This window comes from Pieris brassicae, chromosome W (assembly GCF_905147105.1).
Source record: "Pieris brassicae chromosome W, ilPieBrab1.1, whole genome shotgun sequence".
Lineage (NCBI taxonomy): Eukaryota > Metazoa > Arthropoda > Insecta > Lepidoptera > Pieridae > Pieris > Pieris brassicae.
Window position 1 is genome coordinate 3,272,703 of NC_059679.1, and position 27,432 is coordinate 3,300,134.

Sequence of the window (27,432 nt, forward strand, 5' to 3'; positions counted from 1 at the left end):
TAATTACACCGTTAGATAGAAAATTGAACGGCGAATCTAAAACTATATCAATATTAAAGATTGGTTTACATTTGACTGAGATATGAGCGTTTATAATGTTGGAACATTTACATCGATAACTCGAAACAAATTACACCATTAGTTGAAGATTGGTTAACATTTGACTGAGATATGAGCGTTTATAATGTTGGAACGTTTACATCGATTTCTCAAAAACTAGTCAATTTATTTAAAAATAATTACACCGTTAGATAGAAAATTGAACGGCGAATCTAAAACTATATCAATATTGAAGATTGGTTAACATTTGACTGAGATATGAGCGTTTATAATGTTGGAACGTTTACATCGATTTCTCAAAAACTAGTCAATTTATTTAAAAATAATTACACCGTTAGATAGAAAATTGAACGGCGAATCTAAAACTATATCAATATTAAAGATTGGTTTACATTTGACTGAGATATGAGCGTTTATAATGTTGGAACATTTACATCGATAACTCGAAACAAATTACACCATTAGATAGGAAATTGAACGGCAAATCTAAAACTATATCAATATTGAAGATTGGTTAACATTTGACTGAGATATGAGCGTTTATAATAATGGAACATTTACATCGATAACTCGAAACAAATTACACCATTAGATAGGAAATTGAATGGCGAACAGGGTAGGTTTGGTTCGGTTAGGTTAGGTGAACTTTTTTTTTTTTTTTTATGAGATATGAGCGTTTATAATGTTGGTACGTTTACATCGATTTCTCAAAAACTAGTCGATTTATTTAAGAATAATTACACCGTTAGATAGAAAATTGAACGGCGAATCTAAAACTATATCAATATTAAAGATTGGTTAACATTTGACTGAGATATGAGCGTTTATAATGTTGGAACGTTTACATCGATTTCTCAAAAACTAGTCAATTTATTTAAAAATAATTACACCGTTAGATAGAAAATTGAACGGCGAATCTAAAACTATATCAATATTGAAGATTGGTTAACATTTGACTGAGATATGAGCGTTTATAATGTTGGAACATTTACATCGATAACTCGAAACAAATTACACCATTAGATAGGAAATTGAATGGCGAACAGGGTAGGTTTGGTTCGGTTAGGTTAGGTGAACTTTTTTTTTTTTTTTTATGAGATATGAGCGTTTATAATGTTGGTACGTTTACATCGATTTCTCAAAAACTAGTCGATTTATTTAAGAATAATTACACCGTTAGATAGAAAATTGAACGGCGAATCTAAAACTATATCAATATTAAAGATTGGTTAACATTTGACTGAGATATGAGCGTTTATAATGTTGGAACGTTTACATCGATTTCTCAAAAACTAGTCAATTTATTTAAAAATAATTACACCGTTAGATAGAAAATTGAACGGCGAATCTAAAACTATATCAATATTGAAGATTGGTTAACATTTGACTGAGATATGAGCGTTTATAATGTTGGAACATTTACATCGATAACTCGAAACAAATTACACCATTAGATAGGAAATTGAATGGCGAACAGGGAAGGTTTGGTTCGGTTAGGTTAGGTGAACTTTTTTTTTTTTTTTTTTGAGATATGAGCGTTTATAATGTTGGAACATTTACATCGATAACTCGAAACAAATTACACCATTAGATAGGAAATTGAACGGCAAATCTAAAACTATATCAATATTGAAGATTGGTTAACATTTGACTGAGATATGAGCGTTTATAATGTTGGAACGTATACATCGATTTCTCAAAAACTAGTCAATTTATTTAAAAATAATTACACAGTTAGATAGAAAATTGAACGGCGAATCTAAAACTATATCAATATTGAAGATTGGTTAACATTTGACTGAGATATGAGCGTTTATAATGTTGGAACATTTACATCGATAACTCGAAACAAATTACACCATTCGATAGGAAATTGAACGGCGAATCTAAAACTATATCAATATTGAAGATTGGTTAACATTTGACTGAGATATGAGCGTTTATAATGTTGGAACATTTACATCGATAACTCGAAACAAATTACACCATTAGATAGGAAATTGAATGGCGAACAGGGTAGGTTTGGTTCGGTTAGGTTAGGTGAACTTTTTTTTTTTTTTTTATGAGATATGAGCGTTTATAATGTTGGTACGTTTACATCGATTTCTCAAAAACTAGTCGATTTATTTAAGAATAATTACACCGTTAGATAGAAAATTGAACGGCGAATCTAAAACTATATCAATATTAAAGATTGGTTTACATTTGACTGAGATATGAGCGTTTATAATGTTGGAACATTTACATCGATAACTCGAAACAAATTACACCATTAGATAGGAAACTATATCAATATTGAAGATTGGTTAACATTTGACTGAGATATGAGCGTTTATAATGTTGGAACGTTTACATCGATTTCTCAAAAACTAGTCAATTTATTTAAAAATAATTACACCGTTAGATAGAAAATTGAACGGCGAATCTAAAACTATATCAATATTAAAGATTGGTTTACATTTGACTGAGATATGAGCGTTTATAATGTTGGAACATTTACATCGATAACTCGAAACAAATTACACCATTAGATAGGAAATTGAATGGCGAACAGGGTAGGTTTGGTTCGGTTAGGTTAGGTGAACTTTTTTTTTTTTTTTTTTATGAGATATGAGCGTTTATAATGTTGGTACGTTTACATCGATTTCTCAAAAACTAGTTGATTTATTTAAAAAAAATACACAGTTAGATAGAAAATTGAACGGCGAATCTAAAACTATATCAATATTGAAGATTGGTTAACATTTGACTGAGATATGAGCGTTTATAATGTTGGAACGTTTCCATCGATTTCTCAAAAACTAGTCAATTTATTTAAGAATAATTACACCGTTAGATAGAAAATTGAACGGCGAATCTAAAACTATATCAATATTGAAGATTGGTTAACATTTGACTGAGATATGAGCGTTTATAATGTTGGAACATTTACATCGATAACTCGAAACAAATTACACCATTAGATAGGAAATTGAATGGCGAACAGGGTAGGTTAGGTTCGGTTAGGTTAGGTGAATTTTTTTTTTTTTTTTATGAGATATGAGCGTTTATAATGTTGGTACGTTTACATCGATTTCTCAAAAACTAGTTGATTTATTTAAAAAAATTACACCGTTAGATAGAAAATTGAACGGCGAAACTAAAACTATATCAATATTAAAGATTGGTTAACATTTGACTGAGATATGAGCGTTTATAATGTTGGAACGTTTCCATCGATTTCTCAAAAACTAGTCAATTTATTTAAGAATAATTACACCGTTAGATAGAAAATTGAACGGCGAATCTAAAACTATATCAATATTGAAGATTGGTTAACATTTGACTGAGATATGAGCGTTTATAATGTTGGAACGTTTACATCGATTTCTCAAAAACTAGTCAATTTATTTAAAAATAATTACACCGTTAGATAGAAAATTGAACGGCGAATCTAAAACTATATCAATATTGAAGATTGGTTAACATTTGACTGAGATATGAGCGTTTATAATGTTGGAACGTTTACATCGATAACTCGAAACAAATTACACCATTAGATAGGAAATTGAACGGCAAATCTAAAACTATATCAATATTGAAGATTGGTTAACATTTGACTGAGATATGAGCGTTTATAATGTTGGAACGTATACATCGATTTCTCAAAAACTAGTCAATTTATTTAAAAATAATTACACCGTTAGATAGAAAATTGAACGGCGAATCTAAAACTATATCAATATTGAAGATTGGTTAACATTTGACTGAGATATGAGCGTTTATAATGTTGGAACGTTTACATCGATTTCTCAAAAACTAGTCAATTTATTTAAAAATAATTACACCGTTAGATAGAAAATTGAACGGCGAATCTAAAACTATATCAATATTGAAGATTGGTTAACATTTGACTGAGATATGAGCGTTTATAATGTTGGAACATTTACATCGATAACTCGAAACAAATTACACCATTAGATAGGAAATTGAACGGCGAATCTAAAACTATATCAATATTGAAGATTGGTTAACATTTGACTGAGATATGAGCATTTATAATGTTGGAACGTTTACATCGATTTCTCAAAAACTAGTAGATTGATTACAGAATAATTACACCGTTAGATAGAAAATTGAACGGCAAATCTAAAACTATATCAATATTGAAGATTGGTTAACATTTGACTGAGATATGAGCGTTTATAATGTTGGAACGTTTACATCGATTTCTCAAAAACTAGTCGATTTATTTTAAAAAAATTACACCGTTAGATAGAAAATTGAACGGCGAATCTAAAACTATATCAATATTGAAGATTGGTTAACATTTGACTGAGATATGAGCGTTTATAATGTTGGAACGTTTACATCGATTTCTCAAAAACTAGTCGATTTATTTAAGAATAATTACACCGTTAGATAGAAAATTGAACGGCAAATCTAAAACTATATCAATATTGAAGATTGGTTAACATTTGACTGAGATATGAGCGTTTATAATGTTGGAACGTTTACATCGATTTCTCAATAACTAGTAGATTGATTTAAGAATAATTACACCGTTAGATAGAAAATTGAACGGCGAATCTAAAACTATATCAATATTGAAGATTGGTTAACATTTGACTGAGATATGAGCGTTTATAATGTTGGAACATTTACATCGATAACTCGAAACAAATTACACCATTAGATAGGAAATTGAATGGCGAACAGGGTAGGTTTGGTTCGGTTAGGTTAGGTGAACTTTTCTTTTTTTTTTTTTATGAGATATGAGCGTTTATAATGTTGGTACGTTTACATCGATTTCTCAAAAACTAGTTGATTTATTTAAAAAAAATACACAGTTAGATAGAAAATTGAACGGCGAATCTAAAACTATATCAATATTGAAAATTGGTTAACATTTGACTGAGATATGAGCGTTTATAATGTTGGAACGTTTACATCGATTTCTCAAAAACTAGTCAATTTATTTAAAAATAATTACACCGTTAGATAGAAAATTGAACGGCGAATCTAAAACTATATCAATATTGAAGATTGGTTAACATTTGACTGAGATATGAGCGTTTATAATGTTGGAACGTTTACATCGATTTCTCAAAAACTAGTAGATTGATTTAAGAATAATTACACCGTTAGATAGAAAATTGAACGGCGAATCTAAAACTATATCAATATTGAAGATTGGTTAACATTTGACTGAGATATGAGCGTTTATAATGTTGGAACGTTTATATCGATAACTCGAAACAAATTACACCATTAGATAGGAAATTGAACGGCAAATCTAAAACTATATCAATATTGAAGATTGGTTAACATTTGACTGAGATATGAGCGTTTATAATGTTGGAACGTTTACATCGATTTCTCAAAAACTAGTAGATTGATTTAAGAATAATTACACCATTAGATAGGAAATTGAACGGCAAATCTAAAACTATATCAATATTGAAGATTGGTTAACATTTGACTGAGATATGAGCGTTTATAATGTTGGAACGTTTACATCGATTTCTCAAAAACTAGTAGATTGATTTAAGAATAATTACACCGTTAGATAGAAAATTGAACGGCGAATCTAAAACTATATCAATATTGAAGATTGGTTAACATTTGACTGAGATATGAGCGTTTATAATGTTGGAACATTTACATCGATAACTCGAAACAAATTACACCATTAGATAGGAAATTGAATGGCGAACAGGGTAGGTTTGGTTCGGTTAGGTTAGGTGAACTTTTCTTTTTTTTTTTTTATGAGATATGAGCGTTTATAATGTTGGTACGTTTACATCGATTTCTCAAAAACTAGTTGTTTTATTTAAAAAAAATACACAGTTAGATAGAAAATTGAACGGCGAATCTAAAACTATATCAATATTGAAGATTGGTTAACATTTGACTGAGATATGAGCGTTTATAATGTTGGAACGTTTACATCGATAACTCGAAACAAATTACACCATTAGATAGGAAATTGAACGGCAAATCTAAAACTATATCAATATTGAAGATTGGTTAACATTTGACTGAGATATGAGCGTTTATAATGTTGGAACGTTTACATCGATTTCTCAAAAACTAGTAGATTGATTTAAGAATAATTACACCATTAGATAGGAAATTGAACGGCAAATCTAAAACTATATCAATATTGAAGATTGGTTAACATTTGACTGAGATATGAGCGTTTATAATGTTGGAACGTTTACATCGATTTCTCAAAAACTAGTAGATTGATTTAAGAATAATTACACCGTTAGATAGAAAATTGAACGGCGAATCTAAAACTATATCAATATTGAAGATTGGTTAACATTTGACTGAGATATGAGCGTTTATAATGTTGGAACATTTACATCGATAACTCGAAACAAATTACACCATTAGATAGGAAATTGAATGGCGAACAGGGTAGGTTTGGTTCGGTTAGGTTAGGTGAACTTTTCTTTTTTTTTTTTTATGAGATATGAGCGTTTATAATGTTGGTACGTTTACATCGATTTCTCAAAAACTAGTTGATTTATTTAAAAAAAATACACAGTTAGATAGGAAATTGAACGGCGAATCTAAAACTATATCAATATTGAAGATTGGTTAACATTTGACTGAGATATGAGCGTTTATAATGTTGGAACGTTTACATCGATTTCTCAAAAACTAGTCAATTTATTTAAAAATAATTACACCGTTAGATAGAAAATTGAACGGCGAATCTAAAACTATATCAATATTGAAGATTGGTTAACATTTGACTGAGATATGAGCGTTTATAATGTTGGAACGTTTACATCGATTTCTCAAAAACTAGTCGATTTATTTAAGAATAATTACACCGTTAGATAGAAAATTGAACGGCAAATCTAAAACTATATCAATATTGAAGATTGGTTAACATTTGACTGAGATATGAGCGTTTATAATGTTGGAACATTTACATCGATAACTCGAAACAAATTACACCATTAGATAGGAAATTGAATGGCGAACAGGGTAGGTTTGGTTCGGTTAGGTTAGGTGAACTTTTTTTTTTTTTTTTATGAGATATGAGCGTTTATAATGTTGGTACGTTTACATCGATTTCTCAAAAACTAGTTGATTTATTTAAAAAAATTACACCGTTAGATAGAAAATTAAACGGCGAATCTAAAACTATATCAATATTGAAGATTGGTTAACATTTGACTGAGATATGAGCGTTTATAATGTTGGAACGTTTCCATCGATTTCTCAAAAACTAGTCAATTTATTTAAGAATAATTACACCGTTAGATAGAAAATTGAACGGCGAATCTAAAACTATATCAATATTGAAGATTGGTTAACATTTGACTGAGATATGAGCGTTTATAATGTTGGAACGTTTACATCGATAACTCGAAACAAATTACACCATTAGATAGGAAATTGAACGGCAAATCTAAAACTATATCAATATTGAAGATTGGTTAACATTTGACTGAGATATGAGCGTTTATAATGTTGGAACGTTTACATCGATTTCTCAAAAACTAGTAGATTGATTTAAGAATAATTACACCATTAGATAGGAAATTGAACGGCAAATCTAAAACTATATCAATATTGAAGATTGGTTAACATTTGACTGAGATATGAGCGTTTATAATGTTGGAACGTTTACATCGATTTCTCAAAAACTAGTAGATTGATTTAAGAATAATTACACCGTTAGATAGAAAATTGAACGGCGAATCTAAAACTATATCAATATTGAAGATTGGTTAACATTTGACTGAGATATGAGCGTTTATAATGTTGGAACATTTACATCGATAACTCGAAACAAATTACACCATTAGATAGGAAATTGAATGGCGAACAGGGTAGGTTTGGGTCGGTTAGGTTAGGTGAACTTTTCTTTTTTTTTTTTTATGAGATATGAGCGTTTATAATGTTGGTACGTTTACATCGATTTCTCAAAAACTAGTTGTTTTATTTAAAAAAAATACACAGTTAGATAGAAAATTGAACGGCGAATCTAAAACTATATCAATATTGAAGATTGGTTAACATTTGACTGAGATATGAGCGTTTATAATGTTGGAACGTTTACATCGATAACTCGAAACAAATTACACCATTAGATAGAAAATTGAACGGCGAATCTAAAACTATATCAATATTGAAGATTGGTTAACATTTGACTGAGATATGAGCGTTTATAATGTTGGAACGTTTACATCGATTTCTCAAAAACTAGTAGATTGATTTAAGAATAATTACACCATTAGATAGGAAATTGAACGGCAAATCTAAAACTATATCAATATTGAAGATTGGTTAACATTTGACTGAGATATGAGCGTTTATAATGTTGGAACGTTTACATCGATTTCTCAAAAACTAGTAGATTGATTTAAGAATAATTACACCGTTAGATAGAAAATTGAACGGCGAATCTAAAACTATATCAATATTGAAGATTGGTTAACATTTGACTGAGATATGAGCGTTTATAATGTTGGAACATTTACATCGATAACTCGAAACAAATTACACCATTAGATAGGAAATTGAATGGCGAACAGGGTAGGTTTGGTTCGGTTAGGTTAGGTGAACTTTTCTTTTTTTTTTTTTATGAGATATGAGCGTTTATAATGTTGGTACGTTTACATCGATTTCTCAAAAACTAGTTGATTTATTTAAAAAAAATACACAGTTAGATAGGAAATTGAACGGCGAATCTAAAACTATATCAATATTGAAGATTGGTTAACATTTGACTGAGATATGAGCGTTTATAATGTTGGAACGTTTACATCGATTTCTCAAAAACTAGTCAATTTATTTAAAAATAATTACACCGTTAGATAGAAAATTGAACGGCGAATCTAAAACTATATCAATATTGAAGATTGGTTAACATTTGACTGAGATATGAGCGTTTATAATGTTGGAACGTTTACATCGATTTCTCAAAAACTAGTAGATTGATTTAAGAATAATTACACCGTTAGATAGAAAATTGAACGGCGAATCTAAAACTATATCAATATTGAAGATTGGTTAACATTTGACTGAGATATGAGCGTTTATAATGTTGGAACATTTACATCGATAACTCGAAACAAATTACACCATTAGATAGGAAATTGAATGGCGAACAGGGTAGGTTTGGTTCGGTTAGGTTAGGTGAACTTTTTTTTTTTTTTTTATGAGATATGAGCGTTTATAATGTTGGTACGTTTACATCGATTTCTCAAAAACTAGTTGATTTATTTAAAAAAAATACACAGTTAGATAGAAAATTGAACGGCGAATCTAAAACTATATCAATATTGAAGATTGGTTAACATTTGACTGAGATATGAGCGTTTATAATGTTGGAACGTTTACATCGATAACTCGAAACAAATTACACCATTAGATAGGAAATTGAACGGCGAATCTAAAACTATATCAATATTGAAGATTGGTTAACATTTGACTGAGATATGAGCGTTTATAATGTTGGAACGTTTACATCTATTTCTCAAAAACTAGTAGATTGATTTAAGAATAATTACACCATTAGATAGGAAATTGAACGGCAAATCTAAAACTATATCAATATTGAAGATTGGTTAACATTTGACTGAGATATGAGCGTTTATAATGTTGGAACGTTTACATCGATTTCTCAAAAACTAGTAGATTGATTTAAGAATAATTACACCGTTAGATAGAAAATTGAACGGCGAATCTAAAACTATATCAATATTGAAGATTGGTAAACATTTGACTGAGATATGAGCGTTTATAATGTTGGAACGTTTACATCGATTTCTCAAAAACTAGTCAATTTATTTAAAAATAATTACACCGTTAGATAGAAAATTGAACGGCGAATCTAAAACTATATCAATATTGAAGATTGGTTAACATTTGACTGAGATATGAGCGTTTATAATGTTGGAACGTTTACATCGATTTCTCAAAAACTAGTAGATTGATTTAAGAATAATTACACCGTTAGATAGAAAATTGAACGGCGAATCTAAAACTATATCAATATTGAAGATTGGTTAACATTTGACTGAGATATGAGCGTTTATAATGTTGGAACATTTACATCGATAACTCGAAACAAATTACACCATTAGATAGGAAATTGATTGGCGAACAGGGTAGGTTTGGTTCGGTTAGGTTAGGTGAACTTTTTTTTTTTTTTTTATGAGATATGAGCGTTTATAATGTTGGTACGTTTACATCGATTTCTCAAAAACTAGTTGATTTATTTAAAAAAATTACACCGTTAGATAGAAAATTAAACGGCGAATCTAAAACTATATCAATATTGAAGATTGGTTAACATTTGACTGAGATATGAGCGTTTATAATGTTGGAACGTTTCCATCGATTTCTCAAAAACTAGTCAATTTATTTAAGAATAATTACACCGTTAGATAGAAAATTGAACGGCGAATCTAAAACTATATCAATATTGAAGATTGGTTAACATTTGACTGAGATATGAGCGTTTATAATGTTGGAACATTTACATCGATAACTCGAAACAAATTACACCATTAGATAGGAAATTGAATGGCGAACAGGGTAGGTTAGGTTCGGTTAGGTTAGGTGAACTTTTTTTTTTTTTTTATGAGATATGAGCGTTTATAATGTTGGTACGTTTACATCGATTTCTCAAAAACTAGTCAATTTATTTAAAAATAATTACACCGTTAGATAGAAAATTGAACGGCGAATCTAAAACTATATCAATATTGAAGATTGGTTAACATTTGACTGAGATATGAGCGTTTATAATGTTGGAACGTTTACATCGATTTCTCAAAAACTAGTAGATTGATTTAAGAATAATTACACCGTTAGATAGAAAATTGAACGGCGAATCTAAAACTATATCAATATTGAAGATTGGTTAAGATTTGACTGAGATATGAGCGTTTATAATGTTGGAACGTTTCCATCGATTTCTCAAAAACTAGTCAATTTATTTAAGAATAATTACACCGTTAGATAGAAAATTGAACGGCGAATCTAAAACTATATCAATATTGAAGATTGGTTAACATTTGACTGAGATATGAGCGTTTATAATGTTGGAACGTTTACATCGATTTCTCAAAAACTAGTCGATTTATTTAAGAATAATTACACCGTTAGATAGAAAATTGAACGGCAAATCTAAAACTATATCAATATTGAAGATTGGTTAACATTTGACTGAGATATGAGCGTTTATAATGTTGGAACATTTACATCGATAACTCGAAACAAATTACACCATTAGATAGGAAATTGAATGGCGAACAGGGTAGGTTTGGTTCGGTTAGGTTAGGTGAACTTTTTTTTTTTTTTTTATGAGATATGAGCGTTTATAATGTTGGTACGTTTACATCGATTTCTCAAAAACTAGTTGATTTATTTAAAAAAATTACACCGTTAGATAGAAAATTAAACGGCGAATCTAAAACTATATCAATATTGAAGATTGGTTAACATTTGACTGAGATATGAGCGTTTATAATGTTGGAACGTTTCCATCGATTTCTCAAAAACTAGTCAATTTATTTAAGAATAATTACACCGTTAGATAGAAAATTGAACGGCGAATCTAAAACTATATCAATATTGAAGATTGGTTAACATTTGACTGAGATATGAGCGTTTATAATGTTGGAACGTTTACATCGATAACTCGAAACAAATTACACCATTAGATAGGAAATTGAACGGCAAATCTAAAACTATATCAATATTGAAGATTGGTTAACATTTGACTGAGATATGAGCGTTTATAATGTTGGAACGTTTACATCGATTTCTCAAAAACTAGTAGATTGATTTAAGAATAATTACACCATTAGATAGGAAATTGAACGGCAAATCTAAAACTATATCAATATTGAAGATTGGTTAACATTTGACTGAGATATGAGCGTTTATAATGTTGGAACGTTTACATCGATTTCTCAAAAACTAGTAGATTGATTTAAGAATAATTACACCGTTAGATAGAAAATTGAACGGCGAATCTAAAACTATATCAATATTGAAGATTGGTTAACATTTGACTGAGATATGAGCGTTTATAATGTTGGAACATTTACATCGATAACTCGAAACAAATTACACCATTAGATAGGAAATTGAATGGCGAACAGGGTAGGTTTGGTTCGGTTAGGTTAGGTGAACTTTTCTTTTTTTTTTTTTATGAGATATGAGCGTTTATAATGTTGGTACGTTTACATCGATTTCTCAAAAACTAGTTGTTTTATTTAAAAAAAATACACAGTTAGATAGAAAATTGAACGGCGAATCTAAAACTATATCAATATTGAAGATTGGTTAACATTTGACTGAGATATGAGCGTTTATAATGTTGGAACGTTTACATCGATAACTCGAAACAAATTACACCATTAGATAGGAAATTGAACGGCGAATTTAAAACTATATCAATATTGAAGATTGGTTAACATTTGACTGAGATATGAGCGTTTATAATGTTGGAACGTTTACATCGATTTCTCAAAAACTAGTAGATTGATTTAAGAATAATTACACCATTAGATAGGAAATTGAACGGCAAATCTAAAACTATATCAATATTGAAGATTGGTTAACATTTGACTGAGATATGAGCGTTTATAATGTTGGAACGTTTACATCGATTTCTCAAAAACTAGTAGATTGATTTAAGAATAATTACACCGTTAGATAGAAAATTGAACGGCGAATCTAAAACTATATCAATATTGAAGATTGGTTAACATTTGACTGAGATATGAGCGTTTATAATGTTGGAACATTTACATCGATAACTCGAAACAAATTACACCATTAGATAGGAAATTGAATGGCGAACAGGGTAGGTTTGGTTCGGTTAGGTTAGGTGAACTTTTCTTTTTTTTTTTTTATGAGATATGAGCGTTTATAATGTTGGTACGTTTACATCGATTTCTCAAAAACTAGTTGATTTATTTAAAAAAAATACACAGTTAGATAGGAAATTGAACGGCGAATCTAAAACTATATCAATATTGAAGATTGGTTAACATTTGACTGAGATATGAGCGTTTATAATGTTGGAACGTTTACATCGATTTCTCAAAAACTAGTCAATTTATTTAAAAATAATTACACCGTTAGATAGAAAATTGAACGGCGAATCTAAAACTATATCAATATTGAAGATTGGTTAACATTTGACTGAGATATGAGCGTTTATAATGTTGGAACGTTTACATCGATTTCTCAAAAACTAGTCAATTTATTTAAAAATAATTACACCGTTAGATAGAAAATTGAACGGCGAATCTAAAACTATATCAATATTGAAGATTGGTTAACATTTGACTGAGATATGAGCGTTTATAATGTTGGAACGTTTACATCGATTTCTCAAAAACTAGTAGATTGATTTAAGAATAATTACACCGTTAGATAGAAAATTGAACGGCAAATCTAAAACTATATCAATATTGAAGATTGGTTAACATTTGACTGAGATATGAGCGTTTATAATGTTGGAACATTTACATCGATAACTCGAAACAAATTACACCATTAGATAGGAAATTGAATGGCGAACAGGGTAGGTTTGGTTCGGTTAGGTTAGGTGAACTTTTTTTTTTTTTTTTATGAGATATGAGCGTTTATAATGTTGGTACGTTTACATCGATTTCTCAAAAACTAGTTGATTTATTTAAAAAAAATACACAGTTAGATAGAAAATTGAACGGCGAATCTAAAACTATATCAATATTGAAGATTGGTTAACATTTGACTGAGATATGAGCGTTTATAATGTTGGAACGTTTACATCGATAACTCGAAACAAATTACACCATTAGATAGGAAATTGAACGGCAAATCTAAAACTATATCAATATTGAAGATTGGTTAACATTTGACTGAGATATGAGCGTTTATAATGTTGGAACGTTTACATCTATTTCTCAAAAACTAGTAGATTGATTTAAGAATAATTACAACATTAGATAGGAAATTGAACGGCAAATCTAAAACTATATCAATATTGAAGATTGGTTAACATTTGACTGAGATATGAGCGTTTATAATGTTGGAACGTTTACATCGATTTCTCAAAAACTAGTAGATTGATTTAAGAATAATTACACCGTTAGATAGAAAATTGAACGGCGAATCTAAAACTATATCAATATTGAAGATTGGTAAACATTTGACTGAGATATGAGCGTTTATAATGTTGGAACGTTTACATCGATTTCTCAAAAACTAGTCAATTTATTTAAAAATAATTACACCGTTAGATAGAAAATTGAACGGCGAATCTAAAACTATATCAATATTGAAGATTGGTTAACATTTGACTGAGATATGAGCGTTTATAATGTTGGAACGTTTACATCGATTTCTCAAAAACTAGTAGATTAATTTAAGAATAATTACACCGTTAGATAGAAAATTGAACGGCGAATCTAAAACTATATCAATATTGAAGATTGGTTAACATTTGACTGAGATATGAGCGTTTATAATGTTGGAACATTTACATCGATAACTCGAAACAAATTACACCATTAGATAGGAAATTGATTGGCGAACAGGGTAGGTTTGGTTCGGTTAGGTTAGGTGAACTTTTTTTTTTTTTTTATGAGATATGAGCGTTTATAATGTTGGTACGTTTACATCGATTTCTCAAAAACTAGTCAATTTATTTAAAAATAATTACACCGTTAGATAGAAAATTGAACGGCGAATCTAAAACTATATCAATATTGAAGATTGGTTAACATTTGACTGAGATATGAGCGTTTATAATGTTGGAACGTTTACATCGATTTCTCAAAAACTAGTAGATTGATTTAAGAATAATTACACCGTTAGATATAAAATTGAACGGCGAATCTAAAACTATATCAATATTGAAGATTGGTTAAGATTTGACTGAGATATGAGCGTTTATAATGTTGGAACGTTTCCATCGATTTCTCAAAAACTAGTCAATTTATTTAAGAATAATTACACCGTTAGATAGAAAATTGAACGGCGAATCTAAAACTATATCAATATTGAAGATTGGTTAACATTTGACTGAGATATGAGCGTTTATAATGTTGGAACGTTTACATCGATTTCTCAAAAACTAGTCGATTTATTTAAGAATAATTACACCGTTAGATAGAAAATTGAACGGCAAATCTAAAACTATATCAATATTGAAGATTGGTTAACATTTGACTGAGATATGAGCGTTTATAATGTTGGAACATTTACATCGATAACTCGAAACAAATTACACCATTAGATAGGAAATTGAATGGCGAACAGGGTAGGTTTGGTTCGGTTAGGTTAGGTGAACTTTTTTTTTTTTTTTATGAGATATGAGCGTTTATAATGTTGGTACGTTTACATCGATTTCTCAAAAACTAGTTGATTTATTTAAAAAAATTACACCGTTAGATAGAAAATTAAACGGCGAATCTAAAACTATATCAATATTGAAGATTGGTTAACATTTGACTGAGATATGAGCGTTTATAATGTTGGAACGTTTCCATCGATTTCTCAAAAACTAGTCAATTTATTTAAGAATAATTACACCGTTAGATAGAAAATTGAACGGCGAATCTAAAACTATATCAATATTGAAGATTGGTTAACATTTGACTGAGATATGAGCGTTTATAATGTTGGAACATTTACATCGATAACTCGAAACAAATTACACCATTAGATAGGAAATTGAACGGCAAATCTAAAACTATATCAATATTGAAGATTGGTTAACATTTGACTGAGATATGAGCGTTTATAATGTTGGAACGTATACATCGATTTCTCAAAAACTAGTCAATTTATTTAAAAATAATTACACCGTTAGATAGAAAATTGAACGGCGAATCTAAAACTATATCAATATTGAAGATTGGTTAACATTTGACTGAGATATGAGCGTTTATAATGTTGGAACGTTTACATCGATTTCTCAAAAACTAGTAGATTGATTTAAGAATAATTACACCGTTAGATAGAAAATTGAACGGCGAATCTAAAACTATATCAATATTGAAGATTGGTTAACATTTGACTGAGATATGAGCGTTTATAATGTTGGAACATTTACATCGATAACTCGAAACAAATTACACCATTAGATAGGAAATTGAATGGCGAACAGGGTAGGTTTGGTTCGGTTAGGTTAGGTGAACTTTTCTTTTTTTTTTTTTATGAGATATGAGCGTTTATAATGTTGGTACGTTTACATCGATTTCTCAAAAACTAGTTGTTTTATTTAAAAAAAATACACAGTTAGATAGAAAATTGAACGGCGAATCTAAAACTATATCAATATTGAAGATTGGTTAACATTTGACTGAGATATGAGCGTTTATAATGTTGGAACGTTTCCATCGATTTCTCAAAAACTAGTCAATTTATTTAAGAATAATTACACCGTTAGATAGAAAATTGAACGGCGAATCTAAAACTATATCAATATTGAAGATTGGTTAACATTTGACTGAGATATGAGCGTTTATAATGTTGGAACGTTTACATCGATTTCTCAAAAACTAGTCGATTTATTTAAGAATAATTACACCGTTAGATAGAAAATTGAACGGCAAATCTAAAACTATATCAATATTGAAGATTGGTTAACATTTGACTGAGATATGAGCGTTTATAATGTTGGAACATTTACATCGATAACTCGAAACAAATTACACCATTAGATAGGAAATTGAATGGCGAACAGGGTAGGTTTGGTTCGGTTAGGTTAGGTGAACTTTTTTTTTTTTTTTATGAGATATGAGCGTTTATAATGTTGGTACGTTTACATCGATTTCTCAAAAACTAGTTGATTTATTTAAAAAAAAATACACAGTTAGATAGAAAATTGAACGGCGAATCTAAAACTATATCAATATTGAAGATTGGTTAACATTTGACTGAGATATGAGCGTTTATAATGTTGGAACGTTTACATCGATTTCTCAAAAACTAGTCAATTTATTTAAAAATAATTACACCGTTAGATAGAAAATTGAACGGCGAATCTAAAACTATATCAATATTGAAGATTGGTTAACATTTGACTGAGATATGAGCGTTTATAATGTTGGAACGTTTACATCGATTTCTCAAAAACTAGTAGATTGATTTAAGAATAATTACACCGTTAGATAGAAAATTGAACGGCGAATCTAAAACTATATCAATATTGAAGATTGGTTAACATTTGACTGAGATATGAGCGTTTATAATGTTGGAACATTTACATCGATAACTCGAAACAAATTACACCATTAGATAGGAAATTGAATGGCGAACAGGGTAGGTTTGGTTCGGTTAGGTTAGGTGAACTTTTTTTTTTTTTTTTATGAGATATGAGCGTTTATAATGTTGGTACGTTTACATCGATTTCTCAAAAACTAGTTGATTTATTTAAAAAAAATACACAGTTAGATAGAAAATTGAACGGCGAATCTAAAACTATATCAATATTGAAGATTGGTTAACATTTGACTGAGATATGAGCGTTTATAATGTTGGAACGTTTACATCGATAACTCGAAACAAATTACACCATTAGATAGGAAATTGAACGGCAAATCTAAAACTATATCAATATTGAAGATTGGTTAACATTTGACTGAGATATGAGCGTTTATAATGTTGGAACGTTTACATCTATTTCTCAAAAACTAGTAGATTGATTTAAGAATAATTACACCATTAGATAGGAAATTGAACGGCAAATCTAAAACTATATCAATATTGAAGATTGGTTAACATTTGACTGAGATATGAGCGTTTATAATGTTGGAACGTTTCCATCGATTTCTCAAAAACTAGTCAATTTATTTAAGAATAATTACACCGTTAGATAGAAAATTGAACGGCGAATCTAAAACTATATCAATATTGAAGATTGGTTAACATTTGACTGAGATATGAGCGTTTATAATGTTGGAACGTTTACATCGATTTCTCAAAAACTAGTCGATTTATTTAAGAATAATTACACCGTTAGATAGAAAATTGAACGGCAAATCTAAAACTATATCAATATTGAAGATTGGTTAACATTTGACTGAGATATGAGCGTTTATAATGTTGGAACATTTACATCGATAACTCGAAACAAATTACACCATTAGATAGGAAATTGAATGGCGAACAGGGTAGGTTTGGTTCGGTTAGGTTAGGTGAACTTTTTTTTTTTTTTTATGAGATATGAGCGTTTATAATGTTGGTACGTTTACATCGATTTCTCAAAAACTAGTTGATTTATTTAAAAAAAAATACACAGTTAGATAGAAAATTGAACGGCGAATCTAAAACTATATCAATATTGAAGATTGGTTAACATTTGACTGAGATATGAGCGTTTATAATGTTGGAACGTTTACATCGATTTCTCAAAAACTAGTCAATTTATTTAAAAATAATTACACCGTTAGATAGAAAATTGAACGGCGAATCTAAAACTATATCAATATTGAAGATTGGTTAACATTTGACTGAGATATGAGCGTTTATAATGTTGGAACGTTTACATCGATTTCTCAAAAACTAGTAGATTGATTTAAGAATAATTACACCGTTAGATAGAAAATTGAACGGCGAATCTAAAACTATATCAATATTGAAGATTGGTTAACATTTGACTGAGATATGAGCGTTTATAATGTTGGAACGTTTACATCGATTTCTCAAAAACTAGTAGATTGATTTAAGAATAATTACACCGTTAGATAGAAAATTGAACGGCGAATCTAAAACTATATCAATATTGAAGATTGGTAAACATTTGACTGAGATATGAGCGTTTATAATGTTGGAACGTTTACATCGATTTCTCAAAAACTAGTCAATTTATTTAAAAATAATTACACCGTTAGATAGAAAATTGAACGGCGAATCTAAAACTATATCAATATTGAAGATTGGTTAACATTTGACTGAGATATGAGCGTTTATAATGTTGGAACGTTTACATCGATTTCTCAAAAACTAGTAGATTAATTTAAGAATAATTACACCGTTAGATAGAAAATTGAACGGCGAATCTAAAACTATATCAATATTGAAGATTGGTTAACATTTGACTGAGATATGAGCGTTTATAATGTTGGAACATTTACATCGATAACTCGAAACAAATTACACCATTAGATAGGAAATTGATTGGCGAACAGGGTAGGTTTGGTTCGGTTAGGTTAGGTGAACTTTTTTTTTTTTTTTATGAGATATGAGCGTTTATAATGTTGGTACGTTTACATCGATTTCTCAAAAACTAGTCAATTTATTTAAAAATAATTACACCGTTAGATAGAAAATTGAACGGCGAATCTAAAACTATATCAATATTGAAGATTGGTTAACATTTGACTGAGATATGAGCGTTTATAATGTTGGAACGTTTACATCGATTTCTCAAAAACTAGTAGATTGATTTAAGAATAATTACACCGTTAGATATAAAATTGAACGGCGAATCTAAAACTATATCAATATTGAAGATTGGTTAAGATTTGACTGAGATATGAGCGTTTATAATGTTGGAACGTTTCCATCGATTTCTCAAAAACTAGTCAATTTATTTAAGAATAATTACACCGTTAGATAGAAAATTGAACGGCGAATCTAAAACTATATCAATATTGAAGATTGGTTAACATTTGACTGAGATATGAGCGTTTATAATGTTGGAACGTTTACATCGATTTCTCAAAAACTAGTCGATTTATTTAAGAATAATTACACCGTTAGATAGAAAATTGAACGGCAAATCTAAAACTATATCAATATTGAAGATTGGTTAACATTTGACTGAGATATGAGCGTTTATAATGTTGGAACATTTACATCGATAACTCGAAACAAATTACACCATTAGATAGGAAATTGAATGGCGAACAGGGTAGGTTTGGTTCGGTTAGGTTAGGTGAACTTTTTTTTTTTTTTTATGAGATATGAGCGTTTATAATGTTGGTACGTTTACATCGATTTCTCAAAAACTAGTTGATTTATTTAAAAAAATTACACCGTTAGATAGAAAATTAAACGGCGAATCTAAAACTATATCAATATTGAAGATTGGTTAACATTTGACTGAGATATGAGCGTTTATAATGTTGGAACGTTTACATCGATTTCTCAAAAACTAGTCAATTTATTTAAGAATAATTACACCGTTAGATAGAAAATTGAACAACGAATCTAAAACTATATCAATATTGAAGATTGGTTAACATTTGACTGAGATATGAGCGTTTATAATGTTGGAACATTTACATCGATAACTCGAAACAAATTACACCATTAGATAGGAAATTGAACGGCAAATCTAAAACTATATCAATATTGAAGATTGGTTAACATTTGACTGAGATATGAGCGTTTATAATGTTGGAACGTATACATCGATTTCTCAAAAACTAGTCAATTTATTTAAAAATAATTACACCGTTAGATAGAAAATTGAACGGCGAATCTAAAACTATATCAATATTGAAGATTGGTTAACATTTGACTGAGATATGAGCGTTTATAATGTTGGAACGTTTACATCGATTTCTCAAAAACTAGTAGATTGATTTAAGAATAATTACACCGTTAGATAGAAAATTGAACGGCGAATCTAAAACTATATCAATATTGAAGATTGGTTAACATTTGACTGAGATATGAGCGTTTATAATGTTGGAACATTTACATCGATAACTCGAAACAAATTACACCATTAGATAGGAAATTGAATGGCGAACAGGGTAGGTTTGGTTCGGTTAGGTTAGGTGAACTTTTCTTTTTTTTTTTTTATGAGATATGAGCGTTTATAATGTTGGTACGTTTACATCGATTTCTCAAAAACTAGTTGTTTTATTTAAAAAAAATACACAGTTAGATAGAAAATTGAACGGCGAATCTAAAACTATATCAATATTGAAGATTGGTTAACATTTGACTGAGATATGAGCGTTTATAATGTTGGAACGTTTCCATCGATTTCTCAAAAACTAGTCAATTTATTTAAGAATAATTACACCGTTAGATAGAAAATTGAACGGCGAATCTAAAACTATATCAATATTGAAGATTGGTTAACATTTGACTGAGATATGAGCGTTTATAATGTTGGAACGTTTACATCGATTTCTCAAAAACTAGTCGATTTATTTAAGAATAATTACACCGTTAGATAGAAAATTGAACGGCAAATCTAAAACTATATCAATATTGAAGATTGGTTAACATTTGACTGAGATATGAGCGTTTATAATGTTGGAACATTTACATCGATAACTCGAAACAAATTACACCATTAGATAGGAAATTGAATGGCGAACAGGGTAGGTTTGGTTCGGTTAGGTTAGGTGAACTTTTTTTTTTTTTTTATGAGATATGAGCGTTTATAATGTTGGTACGTTTACATCGATTTCTCAAAAACTAGTTGATTTATTTAAAAAAAAATACACAGTTAGATAGAAAATTGAACGGCGAATCTAAAACTATATCAATATTGAAGATTGGTTAACATTTGACTGAGATATGAGCGTTTATAATGTTGGAACATTTACATCGATAACTCGAAACAAATTACACCATTAGATAGGAAATTGAATGGCGAACAGGGTAGGTTAGGTTCGGTTAGGTTAGGTGAACTTTTTTTTTTTTTTTATGAGATATGAGCGTTTATAATGTTGGTACGTTTACATCGATTTCTCAAAAACTAGTTGATTTATTTAAAAAAATTACACAGTTAGATAGAAAATTGAACGGCGAATCTAAAACTATATCAATATTGAAGATTGGTTAACATTTGACTGAGATATGAGCGTTTATAATGTTGGAACATTTACATCGATAACTCGAAACAAATTACACCATTAGATAGGAAATTGAACGGCAAATCTAAAACTATATCAATATTGAAGATTGGTTAACATTTGACTGAGATATGAGCGTTTATAATGTTGGAACGTATACATCGATTTCTCAAAAACTAGTCAATTTATTTAAAAATAATTACACCGTTAGATAGAAAATTGAACGGCGAATCTTAAACTATATCAATATTGAAGATTGGTTAACATTTGACTGAGATATGAGCGTTTATAATGTTGGAACATTTACATCGATAACTCGAAACAAATTACACCATTAGATAGGAAATTGAACGGCGAATCTAAAACTATATCAATATTGAAGATTGGTTAACATTTGACTGAGATATGAGCATTTATAATGTTGGAACGTTTACATCGATTTCTCAAAAACTAGTAGATTGATTACAGAATAATTACACCGTTAGATAGAAAATTGAACGGCAAATCTAAAACTATATCAATATTAAAGATTGGTTAACATTTGACTGAGATATGAGCGTTTATAATGTTGGAACATTTACATCGATAACTCGAAACAAATTACACCATTAGATAGGAAATTGAATGGCGAACAGGGTAGGTTTGGTTCGGTTAGGTTAGGTGAACTTTTTTTTTTTTTTTTTATGAGATATGAGCGTTTATAATGTTGGTACGTTTACATCGATTTCTCAAAAACTAGTCGATTTATTTAAGAATAATTACACCGTTAGATAGAAAATTAAACGGCGAATCTAAAACTATATCAATATTGAAGATTGGTTAACATTTGACTGAGATATGAGCGTTTATAATGTTGGAACATTTACATCGATAACTCGAAACAAATTACACCATTAGATAGGAAATTGAACGGCGAATCTAAAACTATATCAATATTGAAGATTGGTTAACATTTGACTGAGATATGAGCGTTTATAATGTTGGAACGTTTACATCGATTTCTCAAAAACAAGTCGATTTATTTTAAAAAAATTACACCGTTAGATAGAAAATTGAACGGCGAATCTAAAACTTTATCAATATTGAAGATTGGTTAACATTTGACTGAGATATGAGCGTTTATAATGTTGGAACGTTTACATCGATTTCTCAAAAACTAGTCGATTTATTTAAGAATAATTACACCGTTAGATAGAAAATTGAACGGCAAATCTAAAACTATATCAATATTGAAGATTGGTTAACATTTGACTGAGATATGAGCGTTTATAATGTTGGAACGTTTACATCGATTTCTCAATAACTAGTAGATTGATTTAAGAATAATTACACCGTTAGATAGAAAATTGAACGGCGAATCTAAAACTATATCAATATTGAAGATTGGTTAACATTTGACTGAGATATGAGCGTTTATAATGTTGGAACATTTACATCGATAACTCGAAACAAATTACACCATTAGATAGGAAATTGAATGGCGAACAGGGTAGGTTTGGTTCGGTTAGGTTAGGTGAACTTTTCTTTTTTTTTTTTTATGAGATATGAGCGTTTATAATGTTGGTACGTTTACATCGATTTCTCAAAAACTAGTTGATTTATTTAAAAAAAATACACAGTTAGATAGAAAATTGAACGGCGAATCTAAAACTATATCAATATTGAAGATTGGTTAACATTTGACTGAGATATGAGCGTTTATAATGTTGGAACGTTTACATCGATTTCTCAAAAACTAGTAGATTGATTACAGAATAATTACACCGTTAGATAGAAAATTGAACGGCAAATCTAAAACTATATCAATATTAAAGATTGGTTAACATTTGACTGAGATATGAGCGTTTATAATGTTGGAACATTTACATCGATAACTCGAAACAAATTACACCATTAGATAGGAAATTGAATGGCGAACAGGGTAGGTTTGGTTCGGTTAGGTTAGGTGAACTTTTTTTTTTTTTTTTTATGAGATATGAGCGTTTATAATGTTGGTACGTTTACATCGATTTCTCAAAAACTAGTCGATTTATTTAAGAATAATTACACCGTTAGATAGAAAATTAAACGGCGAATCTAAAACTATATCAATATTGAAGATTGGTTAACATTTGACTGAGATATGAGCGTTTATAATGTTGGAACATTTACATCGATAACTCGAAACAAATTACACCATTAGATAGGAAATTGAACGGCGAATCTAAAACTATATCAATATTGAAGATTGGTTAACATTTGACTGAGATATGAGCGTTTATAATGTTGGAACGTTTACATCGATTTCTCAAAAACAAGTCGATTTATTTTAAAAAAATTACACCGTTAGATAGAAAATTGAACGGCGAATCTAAAACTATATCAATATTGAAGATTGGTTAACATTTGACTGAGATATGAGCGTTTATAATGTTGGAACGTTTACATCGATTTCTCAAAAACTAGTCGATTTATTTAAGAATAATTACACCGTTAGATAGAAAATTGAACGGCAAATCTAAAACTATATCAATATTGAAGATTGGTTAACATTTGACTGAGATATGAGCGTTTATAATGTTGGAACGTTTACATCGATTTCTCAATAACTAGTAGATTGATTTAAGAATAATTACACCGTTAGATAGAAAATTGAACGGCGAATCTAAAACTATATCAATATTGAAGATTGGTTAACATTTGACTGAGATATGAGCGTTTATAATGTTGGAACATTTACATCGATAACTCGAAACAAATTACACCATTAGATAGGAAATTGAATGGCGAACAGGGTAGGTTTGGTTCGGTTAGGTTAGGTGAACTTTTCTTTTTTTTTTTTTATGAGTTATGAGCGTTTATAATGTTGGTACGTTTACATCGATTTCTCAAAAACTAGTTGATTTATTTAAAAAAAATACACAGTTAGATAGAAAATTGAACGGCGAATCTAAAACTATATCAATATTGAAGATTGGTTAACATTTGACTGAGATATGAGCGTTTATAATGTTGGAACGTTTACATCGATTTCTCAAAAACTAGTCAATTTATTTAAAAATAATTACACCGTTAGATAGAAAATTGAACGGCGAATCTAAAACTATATCAATATTGAAGATTGGTTAACATTTGACTGAGATATGAGCGTTTATAATGTTGGAACGTTTACATCGATTTCTCAAAAACTAGTAGATTGATTTAAGAATAATTACACCGTTAGATAGAAAATTGAACGGCGAATCTAAAACTATATCAATATTGAAGATTGGTTAACATTTGACTGAGATATGAGCGTTTATAATGTTGGAACGTTTACATCGATAACTCGAAACAAATTACACCATTAGATAGGAAATTGAACGGCAAATCTAAAACTATATCAATATTGAAGATTGGTTAACATTTGACTGAGATATGAGCGTTTATAATGTTGGAACGTTTACATCGATTTCTCAAAAACTAGTAGATTGATTTAAGAATAATTACACCATTAGATAGGAAATTGAACGGCAAATCTAAAACTATATCAATATTGAAGATTGGTTAACATTTGACTGAGATATGAGCGTTTATAATGTTGGAACGTTTACATCGATTTCTCAAAAACTAGTAGATTGATTTAAGAATAATTACACCGTTAGATAGAAAATTGAACGGCGAATCTAAAACTATATCAATATTGAAGATTGGTTAACATTTGACTGAGATATGAGCGTTTATAATGTTGGAACATTTACATCGATAACTCGAAACAAATTACACCATTAGATAGGAAATTGAATGGCGAACAGGGTAGGTTTGGTTCGGTTAGGTTAGGTGAACTTTTTTTTTTTTTTTATGAGATATGAGCGTTTATAATGTTGGTACGTTTACATCGATTTCTCAAAAACTAGTTGATTTATTTAAAAAAAATACACAGTTAGATAGAAAATTGAACGGCGAATCTAAAACTTTATCAATATTGAAGATTGGTTAACATTTGACTGAGATATGAGCGTTTATAATGTTGGAACATTTACATCGATAACTCGAAACAAATTACACCATTAGATAGGAAATTGATTGGCGAACAGGGTAGGTTTGGTTCGGTTAGGTTAGGTGAACTTTTTTTTTTTTATGAGATATGAGCGTTTATAATGTTGGTACGTTTACATCGATTTCTCAAAAACTAGTTGATTTATTTAAAAAAATTACACCGTTAGATAGAAAATTGAACGGCGAAACTAAAACTATATCAATATTAAAGATTGGTTAACATTTGACTGAGATATGAGCGTTTATAATGTTGGAACGTTTCCATCGATTTCTCAAAAACTAGTCAATTTATTTAAGAATAATTACACCGTTAGATAGAAAATTGAACGGCGAATCTAAAACTATATCAATATTGAAGATTGGTTAACATTTGACTGAGATATGAGCGTTTATAATGTTGGAACGTTTACATCGATTTCTCAAAAACTAGTCAATTTATTTAAAAATAATTACACCGCTAGATAGAAAATTGAACGGCGAATCTAAAACTATATCAATATTGAAGATTGGTTAACATTTGACTGAGATATGAGCGTTTATAATGTTGGAACATTTACATCGATAACTCGAAACAAATTACACCATTAGATAGGAAATTGAATGGCGAACAGGGTAGGTTTGGTTCGGTTAGGTTAGGTGAACTTTTTTTTTTTTTTTTATGAGATATGAGCGTTTATAATGTTGGAACATTTACATCGATAACTCGAAACAAATTACACCATTAGATAGGAAATTGAACGGCAAATCTAAAACTATATCAATATTGAAGATTGGTTAACATTTGACTGAGATATGAGCGTTTATAATGTTGGAACGTATACATCGATTTCTCAAAAACTAGTCAATTTATTTAAAAATAATTACACCGTTAGATAGAAAATTGAACGGCGAATCTAAAACTATATCAATATTGAAGATTGGTTAACATTTGACTGAGATATGAGCGTTTATAATGTTGGAACATTTACATCGATAACTCGAAACAAATTACACCATTAGATAGGAAATTGAACGGCGAATCTAAAACTATATCAACATTGAAGATTGGTAAACATTTGACTGAGATATGAGCATTTATAATGTTGGAACGTTTACATCGATTTCTCAAAAACTAGTAGATTGATTTAAGAATAATTACACCGTTAGATAGAAAATTGAACGGCAAATCTAAAACTATATCAATATTGAAGATTGGTTAACATTTGACTGAGATATGAGCGTTTATAATGTTGGAACGTATACATCGATTTCTCAAAAACTAGTCAATTTATTTAAAAATAATTACACAGTTAGATAGAAAATTGAACGGCGAATCTAAAACTATATCAATATTGAAGATTGGTTAACATTTGACTGAGATATGAGCGTTTATAATGTTGGAACATTTACATCGATAACTCGAAACAAATTACACCTTTAGATAGAAAATTGAACGGCGAATCTAAAACTATATCAATATTGAAGATTGGTTAACATTTGACTGAGATATGAGCGTTTATAATGTTGGAACATTTACATCGATAACTCGAAACAAATTACACCATTAGATAGGAAATTGAATGGCGAACAGGGT